The sequence below is a fragment of the Caloenas nicobarica genome, chromosome 15 (genome assembly GCF_036013445.1).
Source record: "Caloenas nicobarica isolate bCalNic1 chromosome 15, bCalNic1.hap1, whole genome shotgun sequence".
Classification (NCBI taxonomy): Eukaryota; Metazoa; Chordata; class Aves; order Columbiformes; family Columbidae; genus Caloenas; species Caloenas nicobarica.
In genome coordinates, this window is record NC_088259.1 from 16,216,001 (window position 1) to 16,236,463 (window position 20,463).

The following is a 20,463-nucleotide window of genomic DNA, read 5'->3' on the forward strand; positions in this document are numbered from 1 at the left end:
GGGAGCGGGGATACCCTGGGGCTCCTCGAGGGAGGAACCCGCAGTTACTGGGGAGGATGTGAATGAAACTCCATGAACTTTCATGGATGTGGGCTGAGGGTCGTGAATCATCAGATCTTCAGCCAGGGCCAAGCCCGAGTGGGTCTGACAGTCTGCACAGAGCCGTACCGTGATTTGGGATTGCAACACTCTCCTTTGTCCATAGAGCGCTCTGAGATCTCGGGGTGAAAGTCCCCCTTCTGTGTCATTTTAAAAATACTGTGAAGGCACTAAAACTGACTGTGTTAGGTGGTGCTATAGGTAATAGAAGCCGTCCTCCTCTGAAGCCTCAGTCCTTTCTTTGGATCTCCTGTCTGGAGGACAGCAGGGTCTGGAGTTGATACTGAAGCATGGAAAAGAGTTTTTTTCCCAGATCTCCACACAAAGCCCGTGTGGACCTGGAAGGAAAAGATGTTGCTGATGCACAAAAGGGCCAGCGCTGGTCATGTTCAAGGTGCCGTGCTGAGCTGAGGCACCACGCGCATTCCCCGTCGCGGCAGCCTGGCAGTCGCTGTGCGGACGGGGCTCCAGGCCCTCCTCAGCTCTCCCGAGCTCTGATCCCAGTTCCCACAGCGTCGCCTCAGCTAATCGCTGCCTCAGTTTTCCTCACTTGTAAAACGTGGGGGTAATAGCTGTGCATACCTTACAGAGGGCTGTGAGGATTCATTAATTAAACGATGTTCGGGAAGTGCTTTGAAGATGAAAAGCCCTATATAAATGCTGGGTGTTACTAGCGCTTAGTGAGTACCTCCACAGCCACAAGCAGGGTGTGCCTGCAGGAAGCAGAGCCATAGGCTGAGGCTTATGGCTGAGTGCCTTTAAAAATACATATGATCAGTAAATGCACTGCAGGTCAGCTTCCCTCTCCTCGCCCTTGGGGTGAGCTCCCACCTCAAAGGAACTACGGTTTTTCTTTGCCTCCTCCACTTCTGGAAAACAAGAAAGAGGTTTGGGAGTGATGAGGAGAGAGTCGTACCTGTACTTGTGGTGGTGGCGCTGGGAGTTAAGGCATCACAAGCAACCGGTTTAAATCAAACAGGTATAAAAATCTACATGTTCAATGAGAAGCGTTGTCCTAACAGGTACCAGAACTCTTGAGGAGCGTGAGGTTAGGACACCCGCAACTCTCACCAGTCCACTTTGCCAGAAAAATGTGTGTTTCCATACGTTTGAATGCCAGGGTTGTGTGCACGGGCTCCATCACTATTAAGACAACCACTCAAATGACATGCAGGTGGCCAGTCATGTATACAAGTCTCATGACTCCCTGTGCAGTCATAGTAATTACTTGCATACTTTAAGTATAGGAAGGCAAATCTGTACTTGTTCCTTCATACATGTGTTTGAATGCACACAGATGCTGATTTCTTCCCCCCCGCCCCGCCCCCCCAGAAAATCTTGTATTTAATATTCACCTGACTAGGCAGAAATAAGAGAAAAGGGATTTTTGATTAGGCTAATTGTTTTTAATGACAGCCTGCCACATTTGACAGATCTCTCTTGTGAAGCCTCAAGAAAAGCAAACTTTTCTTTCAGATGTACCATGCATATTTTGGCATTTAGTGGGCTGTGTTGAAGTTTGGTTTTCTGAACTGGGCAGGGAGGTTACTTCTTTCACAATTCTCCCCAGGTTTGTCTGGGAATGACAAACCTAAGCAATAATCTGCGACCCAGTGGAAATGTCCAGTAGAACTAATGGCAAAACCGGATAAGTTAAGAGCTGTGTTTACTAGCCTAAACAAGACTTGGTTATAGAAAATTAGTCACTGAAGACCAAACTTTGAACCAGACTCAAATATCACTGTATAAGAGATTAAGGCAAAAGATGGAAATTCTTCTGAGGTAGATGTGTAAATTGCTTCAGGAATAAATGCTAGTTATTAAACAATTGATAACACTAAAATTCATCAGACGTATCATTGGTTATTTATATTCTAAAATTACCCAGAAAAGAAGATGTAAAGACCTGAGTCATAGCTAAGGCTCAGGCCAGAGTGTATCTGTCACATCAGGAATACAGTTGGACTCCTGAGAGGAACATGCAGAAAGATCGACAGAAGCGTGTAGGTGTTACAAGGGGAGGACAGACGTCCTGGATTTGAGAACACGGAGACCTGCAGGGAGCAGCCGGGGATGAGCAGGTTCTGCTCGGTGTGCAGTCTGGAGGGAGTTTTATTCCATTCACCCTGGAATGCCCTCTTGGTTTGTTCCTTCGTATCATAAAGCATATCAGGTGGCTCGGCCACGCGCTGTGACGCCCTGAGCACCAGCCTGGGACACAGGAGTGCTGCCGCTGGTGGGGCGTGACACTTCAAATCTTTGTGCCTCAGTTTACCCATTGATTAAGATGGTAACCTTCACAGAGTGTTGTGGTGATTGGTTATTAACGTTAGTAAAGTGTTTTGAAGATTAAGAGTACTACATGCTGGCTAAAGTTACTAATTACCTCAGACTCATGATGAAATTGTTATATTTACATAAAGAACCGGTCGTGGAAGAGGTGCAGAGATGGTCTGTTCTGGTGAACAGATTCTTCTAATTCATCCGTCTCTGCTATTGTCGTTATCTAAATGAAATCAAATCCTTTTTTCCATGGGGACTCTGCTGGAGGAGCAAGCAGAGCCCCACGCTCCATGAGAGACTCCCGGGCTGGCAAGCAGCCACCGTACCTGTGCTCATTGCAGTCCCTGCCCATGAAACTCACCTCACCCAGAACTTGTTTCAACTGCTCCAGCTGTTCTTGGCATGTGTTGAGATTTCATAAAGTTGATGCCATCAACTCCCACACATATGGCAAGAGAGAGTGAGAGAGAAAACCCACACACAGTAACTAATATATAGGGAGAAGAGATATTTGCATGGGAGAGCACAAACATGAGGCTTTGCTAGCTGGCTCCGATGGCTCCTGACTGTTCATGCCAAGATGCAAAGGGATATGCAGATCAGGAGGATGACTCAGAGAGTCCCTTCCAATGCACAACTCCAGGAAGACGCAGGGTGCTTCGAACAGGGCCACTCGATTAGTTTTTGTGGAGGTCGGGTGGGTCATTTTTACTGCAGTCCGCCCAGGAGTGCGAAGCAGTGTCGCCACGTGGGCTCCGCCGGGCTCGGCAGGTAGCGCCTGGTGGCTTCGCGGCTGGGAACTGTGGTTCCTGAGAGCCTGGTGGGGCACGTAGAAGGTGACACATGTCTAGGACACTGCAGAAGCTGGGAAGATCTCATTCTTGGTCCAGATTCAGAATGCAATCTACACTACGAGTTCGTTTCGCTAAGACATTATACCTGTGGTACAGTAGTTTTCTTCTCCTTATATGTCCTTTTTCCTTTTCCTCTGGAGGCAGGTGCATAATTTTTCAAACTTTCTCAGCCTATGAGACTTGTGTCCAATCCATAGTTCATTATCAAGGTGATACCTAATTATTTGAGAGATCTTTTAAATTTATAATCTCACAGTAGTTCCAATAGGAAAAATCTGGAAACTGCAGGCAAGGGAGAGTTTGAACGCAAACACAGAGTGCAGGCAATAACACCCATTTCCATACCCACATTTAGATCTGGGCAGATTTCCAGGGGAATCCACATTTGTCTCCTAGAGCAAGGACTTCAGGAGGAGCATAGCTTTTTCAGCACTCACACAAAACTTTTGCTTGTGGTTTGGTCCTCCTGTTACAGGCCAGCCAGCTGTTGTGCTGCGGATACGGCAAGAATGGAAAAAACACCTAGATTCAGTGCAACACATGGTTTCTTACACTGATGAATATTGAATTCCTCTGCTCAGCCTCAAAATCATTGGGTGTGGATGGGCACTGGACACGTACGGAGACTCACCGTGTTAGTGAGGCACCTGGGGATGTTTGTCCCTGCCGGTCTCTTTCACTCCCTGAGGACAGAATCCCCTCCTTGGAGCTTCTCAGCCTCTCATGCCCGCCGTGCAGTTTAACCCTGTTTACCTGCTTTGCTTCGCCTCGGTTAGTGCAGGATCCAGCCTGTCGGCTGCACTTGCTTCCTTACTCTCTAATGGGCTGCATGCTTAGAAAGCATTTAAATGTATTTTATAGCGATTGAAAGATGACAACGACAGTTTGCTAATTACCTCATTGCATACCCAGAGATCCCTGCAAAAGCTTGGCCACATTGTGGGGTTTATTGGACACTAAGTATCAGAACTTCCATTTCCTTTTCTATTTATATTCTCTGTTTTAATGAAAACCACAGATCTTTCCAGGTGACTTGTTTATTAAGTGAATTTAGAACCGTTCACATTTGCATTTATCAATTTTCTAGAAAAACTGGTACTACTGGTTGCTTAGGGCTCTGACTGCTATCTCAGATTTCATTGGATACCAGCTGCAAGTCTTGCTAGTAAGACTTTGTTGATGATTAAGCCAGTGACGTGATTTTCAGTGGCGTGGAGCACCTGCAGCTTCCTTCACCTTCACAGTGAGCTGAGGAGTTCTCAGCACCTCGGACAACACCTCTGCAATTCGGGGACAAAGCAAAAACGGCTGCAAAAAATCAAAAATAAATGCAAAAAATCTTTAGGACCAGGTTTTCCCAGATGTGAGCACAGAAGGGTACCTGTTTGTAGGACCTGAGCATCCATCTGCTCTGATTTCCAATACCTTCAATGTAATGGCACATCCGAATTACTCTTATGAGTTGCATGTTTAAACAGATTTTGAGAGCCAAGTCCTGAAGCTACTCATGTCCCAATCCACAAACATGAACTGATTGTATTTTTAATGTGAATGTTTGGGTTTCTGAGCTCAGACACTGAATTTTGATATGCCCTTATCTGAGGACGTATCTGTGGTACCTTCTCCCCACAGTAGTACTCACAGATCCCTCCGTGCCCTGGAGTTTTGTTCTACAGTTCCTTGATTGCACGATCAGGAATGTTCTTTCAGTAATTTCACCTCATTTCTTTTCACTAATGACAGATCTTTTCTCTCTGCAAAACCGCCCTCAAATTCTTGATTTCTTTTACTGGGTCACTGTTAACTGTTCTATGCTCTACATAATAATGCTGGAGATTTTTTGTAGATAGGCATTACGCCAGTCTCCTTCATAAAACTGAATTACATCTTGAGCAGGTATGAACTTGGAACGTTTCCTACCTCCCAGGTAAAATAACTCATCTGGAGCACAGGCATACCATGAATCCTGCACAAACTGAAGAGGCTGGGAAGGTGAAAGGAAATTTTTCTAATTCATACCTAAATTTCTTCTGACGAAGGATATGTACAACCAACTGCAAGAAAACAAATGATTGTTCTGACTTATTTTCCACTGTAGGAATAATTGGTAACATTGTTCTTCTTGGCAAAGATGAATAGTTGGAACCAGACTATTTCACAGAGACAAAATATCCACAGGGAGAGATTTTTGAGGCAGTCATAGGATGCACCCTACAGAGTGTGATTCTCATGACATTAAAGCGGTGCTAATGGCATTGTGATGAACTTCTAATGAAAAAAGACATGAACCTGATAAACACAGCATAAATGTTCTATGGAAAGGACAATAAAAATATTACATTTTAGGCAAGGTCTGGCTCTCACTGAAGCCAAAAGAGCTGAGCTTACTGAACTTATCCAAAACAGGAAAAAGAATTTATGACTGTGGAGGACGAAGAAATACTGCTGTGAATCTGAGCTGCTGAATAACTCCGTACCACAGAAGAGATCCCCCAGTGTTTTGCAATAGTAACTGTTGTGTTACTTTGTGGAATTTTCTGGTCCTTTGATAATGTTTCCTCCTTTTAGCAGCAAAATCCACGCTGCTTCTTGAAAGCTTTTAGAACATTATCCCTTGTGCTTTTATCCTAGAGGAGAAGGCAGGACTACATGTGGTGTTTAGGACAGGGAGCTGGCGATCTGGATTCTTTTCAGCTTTGTCACTAACTCATGGTATGAGTTCGGTCTACTTGTTGTACAGCACCATGGCCTGGAGGAGCTCTGCGGGTCTCCCTGTGCCTCCAAAAGGGCTGTTGGTGCCCGTGAAGGGACGCTCCCAGCTCGGGCACTGGCTCTTTGCGGCCTGGCAATAAATCCTCCCACTTGCAGAATGTCATGAAGCTGTGCTGAGGCGCAGGTTCTCAGGGTCACCCACACGTGTTGCTCTGGCTCAGTCTGTGATCTCCATGGAATTGTAACACCACGGCTTTGTTTCCACCTACCTTACCCCCAACGTCAGACAAGCCTCCTAGTAAAGCAAGTGTTTACCTAGAAACGATTGAAATTGAACATTTGGATACTAGACTGGGAGAAAGCAAACAAGTAAAATATAAAGTAACCAAGTAAAAATTATTTCAACTCTGGCTTAAATTTTGCAACCAGAGGCCAGTGTTTGTCGCTATCCTCCCTTGAATCTCAAAGAACGTCCACACGCTGGGGCACTGGGACCCGTGAGTCCCAGTCCTGGAAATACACCATGTTCCATCCTTCTTTGGGCAACTCTTTGAAGTTCTCCACACTTTTATTCCCCAGAAATTAGGTTTTATAATATTTATAAATGTGTCTCTAATTGGCTTTTACCAAAGCCGGCAGCAATGGATACTTTACCAGTGGTTCCTCTGGGTTTAGACCTAATTGACCAGAAGGTGTGTGACCTGCTGGCCCTTCCCAGCAAGTAGGTGCCTTATTGTTTCTCCCTTCCTCCCAGCCAGCCTGCTGGCTGCTGCTTCCCACCCACTCTGAGCTGCTCCCTTGATTTCTTTATACAGAGTTATTAGTGTAATTCAACATGCTGGTTATGCACAGATTCTACTAAGTTACGGTTTGTGATGTGTTCGTGGCTTCCTGTACAGACCTGTATGTGCTAATCTAGATGAGTATAGATTATTGATTGATGACAAGTTTTTCTGAGAGGACTTGTCTATGAGAACAGGAATTCCTCAGCTTCATCTTCTGTCACAGACCCTTAGGCAAAAATTTTCAAAGCCCGCATTTTTAATGTCTGCCTGGAAAGGAGTCACTGAGCACCTCGAGGTTCGATTGACCTTATTTGAATTTGGGTGCTTGTCTTGAAGTGAGGCAACAGTCACTGGGTACCTCAAGACTCCCCTGACTTTATCTGGGGTTTGGGTGCTTGCTCTGGGGGATGTACACACTTGAAACAACAAGCGAAATAAAAACGTGCATTTTGTGTAAGTGCCCTCAACTTTAAAATGGGACTTTCAGTTTCTACAGGCCGGCAGGGAGTTAGTTTTGAGTCAGTCTTTGTGTGGTCATTTTTGTTCTGGAATGAAAGTGTTCTTGCACAGAATTACACTAAAAAGTTTTGTCAAGAGACATTGTCTTTTGTTTCCATGAGTCTGCAAATATTCCCAAACAAGTTTGATGCAAGCCAGCAAGACCCAGCTCTTGCCCTGCTGAACCAAAGCACCTTCCTGAACACCGCAAGCCCTCGGCTCGCCGGGAGCCCTAACCCGGCCTGTTTGCCATGGCCCACGCTAAATAGTTTATGGCTGCTTCAGGGGGTCGCCTTATAATACTGTCACAACAGCGTGTTTTGATGAGATTTTAAGAAACTTTCTAGATTACCTGAATTCCTCTAATGAAGGCCATTATATGTGTGCAGTTTGTTTGTATTGTTGCCTAATTATGAACAACAATTAAGGCTTTGCACCTACAATTGGTATTCACAATTTGTAAAATTCCCGTGCCTTGAGTTCTCTGCTACTACTACCAGCAAGGAATACAGCAAATTTTATTCTTTATCCAAGTGCCATCGAACAAGCCACTTCCATCAGTCTCACATCTTCAACTGACAGCAAAATGGCCCAGACCTGGAGCAGCTGAGTCGATGCCGCTGCAATTGTGGCTTACGTGTACTTTAACAGAGATTATACACACCTGAGCAAAAGGAATTAAGATGATAGTGCACAGGCATCCAGCACATACCGCCAAGCCTGATTCTGCAGATCCTCAGACCGTGAGTGAGCTTCCCCACAGGAGCAGTCCCGTCTGGGGACTCCGCTGCTTGCAACACCACGGTGAGATGATTTGCATACAGAAAATTATTCGTGTGGATGCGTCCTTGTATTTATTTGATCTCGTAGTTCTTAGGTACCATCAGCTTTCAGTGACCTTCTTTGGAGTTGGAAATGTTTAGGACTTCATCATATCCCAGTCGTAATTCAGTAATTCATTTGTCTGTCAAGCAGATTCATACATAACCTTAAGCGATTTGTGGAATGGGGAACGCATGGAATACATTTATGCGCCTCTAATCTACAACTCAATTGCACTTTCAAAACATTGCTTTGAAAGCAGCGCTCTTGGTGAAGAATAAAGCCAATACTTCTGGTTTTTTCTTTCTTTTTCTCTGCCGTTGGGTTGGCGCGGACTGGGCGCTGTGTGTACAGGCGGTCCGTCCAGCCGGCTTTGGCGGGCGGCTGGTGAGAGCTGCCGGCGCTGAGCCCCGCAGCCCTGACCGGGCACGCCGCAGCCAGACACACGTCTTGCTTGGAGCCACAGGGGCTGACCAGCGGTTCTGTGTTATACGAGTATCTTGTTGCTGGTGTCTGGACGCTGTGGTCAGGGTTGTAGGCAAACCAGGACATGGCCGCGTGGTTTAGCCGAACAGGACAGCAACAGCCCCTCTTCACAGGCTGCACCTCTTAAAAATGCTCCTTTTCTGACTCTGCTGGGGAGTTTTGCAACAGTATATAATGATATATTCAGATGGGAAGGTCTCCAAATGGTGACTATAACATTAGTACAAAGTATTATTAATAAATGAACGGACTTTGTTTTTATTAGCTAGAAAAATAAACCTGGGCTCATGTTGTTTGAGTGAAACTCAAATCAGGACAGACAACATCAAGAGCACAACTAGTATAAAAACTGCCACACAGTAAATCAAAGAACAAGAAAAGTACATGGCTATTAATGTTCTACTATAGCATTCCTCACAACTTCTCTGCAGCGTGGAGAACTGCAAGCCAACGTTTTTCAGCTGTCCTAAAGAATGTGAAATGTAAATGTTTACAAGAGCGTTTTTCTTGCCAAGCTGAGAGCAATCATAAACATCAGCTTCTAATAGAAACAGTTGAAAAAGATGCACTCCTTGCTGCCAGCTTTTGAGAGCGACACCATTTAAATGAGATTGGAGTCTCCTCGAATTCTTGACACTCCGTTGCTGCCTTTTATTTGCCAAAAACTGTTGGACTGATGTTATGTTTTAATTTAAAGTATGAACTGCAACTGTTAAATATTCTGCATAAATGTCATGTGGATAAACAATAAATTACCTGCCTAGGATTCATTTTGAGGGCAGGCCTAATGAGAATCTTGAGGGAAAAGAACGCTTGTTTTAATTGTGATACTTTTTCTGTGGCATCACAAATGTGCATGGTATTTTCCTGACAAGTGGAGTTTACAGATCTTTTGGGATGTAATTGCCACAACTAATAATATACTAAAAGTGAAGTGTGACTTACTCCTTACTGTACCCCCTCCGCCTTTCAGCTGAGAGGTCTGTAAATATAATTGATAAAATATTGCAGTAAGCTGCCCTTATAGACCTGTGTTCAGTAATACTGAAATCCTGATTCTGACATCACATTATTTCTTTACAGTAACATACTCCCATTGTTTATCATTGGATAATCTGAGCCAAAATGTTCAAATCTAGGAAAACTGAAATGCTTTGTGAACTAGAACCAATTTCGACTGACTGCTTTATTTATATCACCCTGAAATTCCAAACAAATAAAATTATACAAGTTTAGCATTTTCTAAGTGAAACATTTTAGCTTTGGGATTTGAAATTTCCCTTTTAGTTTAGTGCTTAACAATATTTTTAGAAACTCTTAAACCAAAATTAAATATTTGAATCCGTGCATTTCCTTATGAACCAAAACATCTTTTTTGTCACTGCTGCTAGTGAATCAAATTTAGTATATTTTTAGAAGAAAGAGCCATCTCTGATCACAACCCAAAGCGCCTCCTTATATAATTGATGTTCATATTCTTCAGACTCCCTTATTTTGCACCATGATACCAGATGGACTAGAGATGACATGGTTATTAGTGGATCATGGTTATGCATCTTTGCAGGTTTTATTTTGATGAAGACTTTGAAATAACTTAGTAAAAATTTGATTTTAGATAAACTTTCCAGGTTTTATGTGTAGCCTACCATTTTTTTGAACCACTTTGTTAATTTAAAAGAGGATTTTGAAAGGCAGAGGGAGCAGTTGTAGGTACCAACCCCGGGGAAGTAGGTACTTAAAGACGGACCGCAAAGTTAGTACTGTTTTGAAAACCACAATACTGAAATAGCAGGGCTATGTAGTGAAATCATGAGATTTCCTTTTCAAAACCAGTAATACATTTTTGGTTCATTCTTTTCTTCCTTTTTTCATTTGTACTTCGGGATGATCACACACTACAGGTACAGACCACTTCTGCGAGTATGGCAGCGAGGACTGGCCAGCTGCCCCGTTCTCCTCCTTAAACCCCATCTGAGAACAGCCGAACTTGACTGTGAGGCTTATGATGACAAGCAAGGAGAAGACACATCTCTATAAGCAAGATGTGTTGAATGGACGCAGAAGACAGTGTTTCAATCAATTTCTTCTTTTTCTGTTTTGCTTGCTACAGAAACGAATATCATCTTTAGATGGAGTTAAGTGTTACCTGTGTCAAAGAAACAGAGACCAAGAATGAGCATGAGTGGGGAGAGGACCAGTCAAGCCTCACAGCCTGGAAGGATGTGAAGACGACCCAAGAGCAGAGAATAAGAGGATGTGAGCTGTGCTGTGCTCACAATGAAATCATTGGGAATTTTGCCATGAAAGCAGAGCTGAGATGTTCTTTCAGGTATGAAAAGTATGGCAAATTACAAATATAGAACTCAGATTAAGAGAATAAGACAGGAAGCTGTTTTCTTCCTAGGATGAGCTGCAAAAGCTGGGTCCCTAAACTTGTGTGTTCTAGCCAAGCCTTGGCAGAAGTCTTGCTTCCGGCATTCCTTGAGGGTGTTTTTACTTCCCATTAATATATATTGTAGTTCTCCCAGCACTTCCTTGAGTTCTAGTGGCCTTCCTTCTCTTTTCCATCTTATTGAGAGCTTGCACTGTAATCTAAAGTACACTGGAGTCAACAGATATCTTTGCATTGTCTTTAATAGGCTTTGAATCAGAGCAGAGAGGTCATAGTTCTTCGGTTTATAATTTGTTTTTCAGATAAATTGGGGCATTTTGCTATTGTTTTGATTTGAGCCTCAGATAACCCTAAAAACAACAGAAGCAGCAAATACATAAAACAAGGTTCATGCCAATGGGGCAACCAAAAGGGTTTCTATACGTCATCCCAATGCAAACAGGATCTTGGTGGCAGAACTAGGAATGAAGGCTGAGAGTCCTGACTTCCCTCCTTGTGCTTTCACCATTCAGTCGTGCAAACCCCCCAAAATTATCATAAAACTGTGCAAAGAGTAACATCCAGCAGAGACCAGCTCTGCCTGGCTCCTATGAGCTTGCCAAGGCTGTTGGGATAGTGAGGGAAGAGGCACACAATTCATTTTAAGAAGGTTTTTTTCCCCCTTTCTGTCATCTTCTTTGTGGTGGTTTGTGAAATGCCAGCAAGAAACAGCACAATGAACAGAAAATGTTCCAAGGAAACCAGCCTTCTCCATGCCATTGCCCAACAAGCACCCAGTGTACCAACCGCGGAGCTTTGCACAGGAGCGTATGACACATGGGGACTATGATTGCGGCTGCCAGGGGCCTCGCTCCCCTTCTCAATCCGCAAAGCAGAGAAAGGGCAGAGAATCAGAGCCTCTCCCTGCCTGGTCGAGGCTCTCCCTCACCTCCAGTACAGGTGCAGGTGCAAAATTATTGAGTCCATAGGAGTTTTTTGCATAATTTAGAGCCATAAGATGGAAACTGCCTTTAAGCATTTGGCTCTTCCTCTCTTGCAAGTTAGGGCCAGACGCAAAAGAGGACTTAAGCACCTACAACTCAGTAGGTTCCTCCCTGCTCAGGATAACATTTCTTCCAGTACCAGCAAATTTATGTCTAGACATGCCCAGGACTGCTGTGATCCGAGCAGCTTAGTAGAGAGTTCCCACCTAAAACCCATTGGGATCCTGCAAGCAGTAAAGGAGCGTCTGTTTTCTCAGGACAGCCAGTTCAGATGGAATATTCCGAACAAGCCTAACGCACAGCAGCAGGACCAGTCCCCTTACATGACGCAGTCATAGCTACTTTCTTTTAAACTTGAGCAGGTGGGAGAGGTGCTCTCTGGCCGGATGGTTTGGTTCTGGCTGGCAAACCCGAGCAGAGCAAGAGTCGTCCTGAGCCGTTCTGCGTAAGGGTCCAGGCCTGTCCCAGTCCTGTGGGGATTGTCCAGGAGAATAAGCATCCACCTTGGGAGGGAGGTTGTAAATCTGAACGTTTCCAACACAAAGAAGAAACAAAAACACAAGCCCCTTTCAAGGAAAACATAAATGTAGAGAATTAAAAAAAAAAAAAAAAAAAAGCAAAGAAACCACAGTTATTTTGCTGGCTAATATCATGAAGGCATGATAGTACTTGCAGCTTCCTGCTTGGACCTGGCTTGCTCCAAACTTATTTCGTGTGTTAATCATGTGGGTTAGATGATGAAGATTAGGTCTGAGTGAGCTGGTTCAGATAAAAGAGGATAAGGCAGCAACCAAACCTGCACCCCAAACTCCAACCTGAACTTTTCTAAGTTTTGAATTAAAAAGAAAAAAAAAAGCAAACCAACTTTTCCTTATTATTCCTTTGTTTTGCAATTAAGATTTTATTTAAAGGTACTATCATTCATTAGCTGCAATTGTTCATTCAAAGTTTTGAAAGTGTACAGTGCTGTAAGCAGGACTGCTGCTATCACTGCAAACACAAAAGTACACATTTCACGTTCAGAAAAGTACATTTCTCTCCCTGTTGCTGAACTGGGCTTTTTAATGGGCTTTTTAATCCTTTTTAGTGCTTCCAGTGTAACTACCAACATACTATTCAAGTTTCTGCCCAGTTTTGTTTTCTATGCATCATGGGCTGGAATGTTCAATTACAGATTTATTGATAAAGACCCCAGCCAAAAGCTAGCGATTTGACCAATTTTCCTCAAAAAATTGGTACATAAAATCATGTTCCAAAACCTAAACAGAAATGTGTGAGTGGTCTGACTCTCAGAAAAAAAACCAAACACGAGCTGCTTGCTGCTTGGCAATTTTGAAAATTAAAACTATATTCTTTAGCACTGTACTATGTAATACTTTTAGATACCAATTTTGAATGGTTGTCTCAGCTGATGGCAACTTTTGTGCGTGATTTACACATATTGGGCACGTGGTGCACAAGGGAAGTATGCACCTATTCCGTTTATGCACAAGCTGGACAGCTCTGCAGTTGTTAAATACATGTGTAGCAAGCCTGATATTTGTTCATGCACACAATAGGCATGTAAGTACAATTGTTGTAACTACTGGCCTCATCCTTCATTGCTTTTAAGTTCAGCAGACTGACAGCCTGGCTGTCCAGATGTGCAGGGCAGCGTTTTACACACCCTGTGGACTTGGAGTCCGCAGGTTTGACTGCACAGTCTCAGGCAGTGGGGAATCGGGCTCTAAGGATGTTGTATATGAACACTTCTGGGCAGAGAATCCGGTGTCCTGTGTTAAAGTCCTTTATCATACAGCGATGTGCAGGTAAGCTGGCTTCAGACATCCCGTAATGGGCTAGCTGCGGGGGACAGTTACTGCTCAGGGAGATACCGTAACATCAGGCACTTCGCAAGACAGCTGGACCTTGATCCTTCCAAAGTGCAGGCAAACAAATGAGATGCTCAAATTAGGAGTCTAGTCCCTTCGCTGTAGTCACTGGCAAGAGGCAGGTGCCTTCAAAAAGCAGCTAAACTTCCCAAACATTAAGGAAACGGGGATTCTAACAGTTCAGTAAGATTAAACCAAGCCTTCAAGCCCTAGGGACTGGTATATGCAGAAGCGAAGTGTCACAGAAGGACACAAGACTGTGGCAAGCACTGTCTGGAGACTGCTGTTCAGTCGGTTGAATTTTGTGCACACCTGCAATTACTGATTTTGAGTGGGCATGAAGGATGGGGCTGCTTTTCGTGACAGCTGCTGTTTGTGCAGTGGTTCAAACCCAACTTTAGTCAGGATATATTAAAAACAGAATGAGTAAGCCAGCTCTAGAGAGTGACTTCCATCATTATAAACTAAAGAGGCTTGGATTAACATTTGAACTTTTTGAATGCTTACTCTAATTCAACCACAGAATCTTCTGAGAGCTTCAACCATCTCTAATTAAGACATGCAACCATTTCTCTGTGGTTCATCCGTGCCCTTAGCAGTTTTTGCTTTACTGGGACTCAGTGGTGCAAAGTGTCTGTGCTGGGGTGAACGCCACTCAGAGAAACACATGGACTAGCGAACTCTACACTTCTATAATAACTCTTACCCCTTCCATTGTGGGGAATACTACTGTGGCCTCAGATTTGGAGTGAAAACAAATAACCCACTTCAAAAATAAACTGCCCTAGGAAGTGTCTTTGAAATTTTTTTTTAGTGCTGAATTAGAGAAACATAACGTGCGAATATAAATCATTTTCTATGCAATTAATGCAGTACAAACATCCCAGTGTTTTGCTAGTACCTGAGAGCTGCAATATAGAACTGTCTATAAACAGTAGTGAATCTGACAGGTCTGTTTTCTTTCTCTTCCTCCTCCACCTCCCCTCAGTGTAAATTAATAAATATTAATGAAAAAGAGAAGCAATAACACTTATCTATTAATTTTTCTTCTTTTATTTTCTGATCGTGCTTAATTTAAAAGTGTTTTGGTGTTACATGTAGTCATATATATGGTTCTCTGAGCCTTTTATTAGCCATGATTCATTCTGCATATCAGCATGAAGTGGTACTCATGCTTTTAGTCTATATCTGTTCCATGATGCTCAGTTATCTGTCTGCCCTTGAGCTATCGGTAGGTATGGATTTGCATGTACACTGTTCTGCTATGACAATAGTATGCCAGGAATGACCAGTCTGGTATTACCTGGTCAGGTGAGGTTCCATTCAAATAATGTACATGCCACCAAAACAATTCAGATCAAAGGTCTGTCTTTCAACAGAATTAAAATGTAAGGACGTCTAAAGCAATTTTAGCAGTTGGCTTTACAAATGAACTTATGTCAGCTGCTCTGTATGATGACTGACTAAATTACTTCTATATCTAATCTTATCTAACTATCTGTCTGTCTGTTTTTCAGCATTTCAGTACCCATCACCGTATTATCTAGGCGCCACCATAAGATTAAGGAGCTCTGCAGTGACATTCTCAACATGATCTGTTCAAAGGTCATTAGAAGAGCCTTTCATACTGGAAAAGATTGGAGGAGAGTACCGAAGTGAGCCGCAGCAGGAGAGAAAAAGGAAAAGGAGGCGGTAAGCCGTTGGAGCCGGTTTAGTTGCGCTCCTCCTGCGTGGCTTAGCTAGTACTGAGGTGCAGGGGCCTCCTGTCCGCTGCCTTTGCTCTGCTGCAGGGACCACGGCGCTTATTGTGCGCTACCGTCACCTCCCAGGGTTCCCTCACATGGCCTTGGGATTGCCGTCCCTGTGCTTTTTCAGATGCTGGTTACAAGCTTGGTCTTTATGATTTCGGTATGTTGCTGCCTCAGAGCAGGACATTTCTCGCAAAAATTCCTGGTAGAGAGCAAATGCTTCAGCTCGGGAAACCACCTTCTCCAAACTAATATATTAGGTAAAATTTTATTTTTAGCTTAGCATGCAAATCCTACAAACTCTTTGTGTTTGAAGAAGCAAAAAAAAAAGGTGGTTTTCAATGTATGCAGAGTTGCATAGGACCTATGGAATCAGGAGAGATGACTTTATCCCACGAGGCCCAATCCTGCTTCCAATGCATTCTGTTGCTGGACTGTCTCTGGTTGCCATGAGCACGTGCGAGGACAAGCTGGGGAACTCGCGTTACGGAAAGCTGGCCCTGGCCGTACTGCGTCCACTGATGCAGTCTGTTCCCGTGGTTTCCAGAAGTGTACTGCTAAGTGAAAAATTTGCCACAGCTCCGTTTTTCACTGCTCCAATTAGGAAGGCTGGTTCAGTCCTGAGGAGGCCAATGACGGTATCCTGACATGGATACTCAAACAAACCCCTGGAGGTCTTTTGTACCCCTTTTAGTACAAAAACACTGGGGGATTTACACTAGGGGATAAATAGGTGGTTCCAAAACAAGAAGGAAAGAGCCAAAGTTGGAAGCTAACCACAATACGTGGGTGTAAGCGATTACCAAAGGCTTCCAGTAACTCTGCTATCATCAGAGACTAGCTTTATGGGTATGGCCTCAAGAAGTTTCCCTCCACTTAATTAAAGAGGCAGATAAGTATCTAGGTGGAGTGTGCAGATAGGTTCTGAATGAGTTATCCACTAAGGCTGGTTCGCTGCACCTATTGTTAAAGCCAAAATATAATATCAGATTAATGCATTATATTTGCCTATTATAGCACTATGTCATCATTATATGACATGTTGTAATTAAAGCCCTGCGTTAGAAACAAAACTATTTGGCTTGGGATAAGTTGCCTTTATGACTTCTGTGGTTATGATTTCCTCCTTTTCTTAACCCCTTAAAACTGCATAATATAGCTATTTGTAACCGTATAAAGAAAGTTTCGAGGTTCAGATTCTAATCTCAGGTAATTCAATGTAAATAAAGTAAAAATCTGGCACACAGTCTTTTCCTGTGTCTGAATATTTGCTAACAGAGGGAAATCCACGTTGTTTGGGTCGAAGGAGTCACAAAGATGGGCATTAGATTAAATGACAGCATGCATAACTCACCAGCTAGCCCTCTCAGCTGTCGTTCAGCTGTCCGCATCAGTTCCTGATTTTGTACAATTCCCCATCACTGTTCAGGAGAGGGAGCCACCCAGCATGCTTTCACTCTTCTTTTTCCTTCCTGGAACTACATGAGGAAAAATTGGTTATTAGAGTAGTTTCTGGACCTGGCTCTCAGGAAACCATGCTCACAAATGCAAATCTGCGAAATGGGTGTGTGATTGCATGCCGAACTTGGAGATACGATTAAGATTACAGTTTGGGTAACTGACTATGGTAATATGTTTAATTAGTGATTTGCATATGCAAGCTTTTAAATCTCAGTAGTTGGTGACTCATGCAGGGAAGTGTCAAGCTCAGCCCTGCTGTCAGGTTCAGACAGCCAGGGGACACCAGCAGTGCCCCTGTCCCCACATCAGCTGCACAGAGCAAGTGCTGTCACCAGCCAAGGGGTAATTTCCCCAGAATAGCCAGGCTGCGTCCCTTTGAGAAGTCAACGTTGTAGGGCGATGAATCTTCCTGCTGTTGTTTGGTAGCAGCTTTTATTATTTAATATTTTGCAATACTCTTATATAAATCTAATTGATGTCTTTTGTGTTAGTAACTTAACTGTGCAATTGTTTGGTTTGGAGATGACCACCTTAATGAAGGTTAATGCCGAGGGGACCGTTGCCAATAGCTGGGGGAGATATCCCACTGTCTTAGTCAATCCGCTGGAGAGAGTTTATTCTGCCGCTGCAACGCTGGTAACTCAATAGTTTGCTTCCTAATTCGTGGATGACCTTTCACCTGGACTTGGACAGAGCTGGATTTGGCCTTGGTAACTGGCTTGTGCAGTTTCGGGGCTTAAGCGCACCAGGAACTGTTTTGTTATTTCTGTTTCACTTAGATCTTGGCAACGTGCTTTCTCTTCATGGGGGCAATTTCTCCCGTTCAGGAAGGTCTCAAGTAAGTGCCAGATGCCTCACATCGTCAGTCTGGGATACATACAGTCTTCTGATTTACATAGCTTACTGGAGACACGTTTCTAGCATTTCATCTGAAATAATAAAATTCCGAAAGTGAAAAGTAAAAAAGTAATAATAATAATAATATGCCCAAATGTGATTTTATTTTTTTGCATGGAAAAGTTATTTCCCCAGCTTTTGCCAGTGGTCCCCTGGCCACTGCTCAAGGGGAAGTTTCCCTCTATGGCTGCTTACTCACACGAGTAAGTCACTAAACCTGATCCCACTGCTGCTCCTGTTCGCATGGAATCGGTGGCTGCGCAGGGATGACTCAGAGGGCAAAACGGGATATAATGGGCCACACATGGGCATTCCAGAAGAGTGTGTTCTCTCCAGTGCTAATGAATTTTCTGCTCTGCAAAATACTTAACAATACAAAACACTGCTAACTTCTTTTTTTCTTTAAACATTTCCATCAGCCTCTTAGAGGTGCTTTTATGAACTCCATTCAGTCCTTTTCCATGTTGATTAACAAATCAGGCCTAATTACATGGTTTATTATCATGACATGTTGTCCCTGAACAGCGTGCTATTACATACTTAATAAAACTGCAACGATACCCACCAACATCAGGAATTACATACTGTCAAAGGGACGGGAATTGGAAAGGAAAACACTGAGGACTCAGTGAAATTCTGTGAACTCAGAGCTCAGATTCCGGAGGAACTTTGAGGGTGATTTCAAATACCTTGAGAAGTATGAGGCATTATAAAAATATGGCCCCTGAAGAGGATTTCATCATGAGGGAAAGGCTTCTCTACTCACTGGGTGAAAAAAATTACTTTCTAATAGCATCTGTCTGTTTTACATATATAATGAGCCAAACTCTTTTGTGGTCATGTTACTGCCTGGGAAGTGTTTGGAGTGAGGGACAATTGTGCTTCCAGTCATTCTCACCAGAAAACTTTCCCTGCTGAATTCATTCATATTTTTAGCTTTTAGTATAAACTTTAAATAATATATGGTATTGTCAAGATCTTTTATCTCGTATTTCACAGTTTTTTAAACAAATAATACCTGAGACACCCTCTTCTGTTCTCCCAAATCCAAGAAGAACCTTTCTGCAGATAAAAAGAACTGAGGCAAAGAAAGGTGAAGTAACTTGTGTGAGATCCTGAACCAAGTTTGCAGCGATGTCAGATACAGGACTTTGCTTTCCTTACTCCGGAATCACTAGGTCATCGCTCCTATCTAGTTAATGCTGGGCAGGGTCTCTGCAGCAGAGCCTGAAAAGCGACCGTCTGGGCTTAACACTTAGGACAGGACCAGTGCAGCGGCCCCCAGCCCTGTGCCAGGTCCCACCGGCCAGCTGGGCTGTGTAAGGTGGCCAAAGCCCTCCCGGCATCTCCAGCTAATGTTTAATCCTTGGCGAGAGGCTGGAAGAGAGTGCAAATTAGCTGAGAGAGGTGTTTATTTGGAGGTCACATTCACCTTCTCCCCTCAAGACAAGGTGGTGGGCAGGGGGAAGAAGAACTTAGTATTGCATTTGTGAAGGAGCTTATAATAAATGGGCTTTTCTGTGCTGGGTTTGTACTCAAAAGTGATTTGATTATAAACAACCGTGGATCTTGACAAGCCGTGGATGCGGGAGGCTGAGGCAGTCAGACTTCGCAGGACACAGGACAGTAAAAGGCAGCATTCCTCACAGGCAAGCTTTATGCAGTATGAAATATTTTTTACGTCTGTAATAATTTTCCCATTTGTCCACTTCCTAAAAAACCTTCCACGTACCCAAGTGCAACAGACAAACTCTTCTCAGAATAAAGCCTGTTTTGAAGCAAGTGAGGGTTGCAAAGGTCTGAAATGCTGATATCCGGAATGCTTATTTTGGACCAGCAGAGACTTAATGTTTAAGGTGTGAGAATGGCTCATAAAAAAGCAATACGGGGCTGTTGGGAGATGGTCCTCACCCTCTTCTTCTTCGAATGCAGGTGAGGATGAAGCCTCATGCTTCATGGCAGCGTGGCAGCGCAGCGTAGCTGTATTTTCACAGGCAGAAGCACATGCTGCAAAGATAACTTTTCTCTGAGGAAGGAAACCAACCTCGTCATTTCTGGGCTTTGTAGTAACCAAGATAACGCTCCGAGTGGGAGCAGTGTGTGAAAAATAGCAATGCCTGCCTCAGTCTGCAGAAACCAACAAGTAATAGGCCTGAGAGGTCCATATTGCCCTCTTCATCACAGGAGTCTGTTGATGAGCAGATTAGGAAGGTACTAGCTTGAGAGCACAGGTACTACCTTGATTAGCAGTTTCATAGTCTTATCACAAGCATCTCATTTTCCTCACCCAAGCAGGTGGAGCTTTGTTGGCAGCTGGGGCCTAGGAAAGGTTTAGCACTATTTTTTTTCTCCACATCTAATGCGGCCTTGAGTGCTCAAGCGGAGTGACTGTGGAGGACCACAGGCTGCATCCCCCAGCCCCGCTCCGCGGGCTGCCCAACAGACAGGGGGACACAACCCTGCTAAGGTGTTTGTCCCCAAGCCGCCCTGTGTCACAGATTGCTGCCCTGTCTGCGTTGGGTCAGGTACCCTGCAGAGCGCAGCGCTGCCCCTGCTGCCCCCGCGCTGGGGT

At 43.8% G+C, this 20,463-nt stretch overlaps 1 long non-coding RNA gene across 2 annotated transcripts in view; it reads left to right on the forward strand.

Annotated features, from left to right (window-relative positions):
- The window catches only part of LOC135994870 (uncharacterized), a 156,318-nt gene that overhangs the window by 120,861 nt on the left and 14,994 nt on the right, over positions 1 to 20,463 (forward strand). Inside the window, exons 4-5 of one of the 2 annotated variants that reach the window (XR_010607049.1) lie at positions 10,650 to 10,868; positions 15,303 to 15,477. This is a non-coding gene — a long non-coding RNA (uncharacterized LOC135994870). Of the gene's footprint in view, positions 1 to 10,649; positions 10,869 to 15,302; positions 16,738 to 20,463 lie in introns of those variants that run through there. The other variant, XR_010607048.1, reaches the window with a different exon arrangement.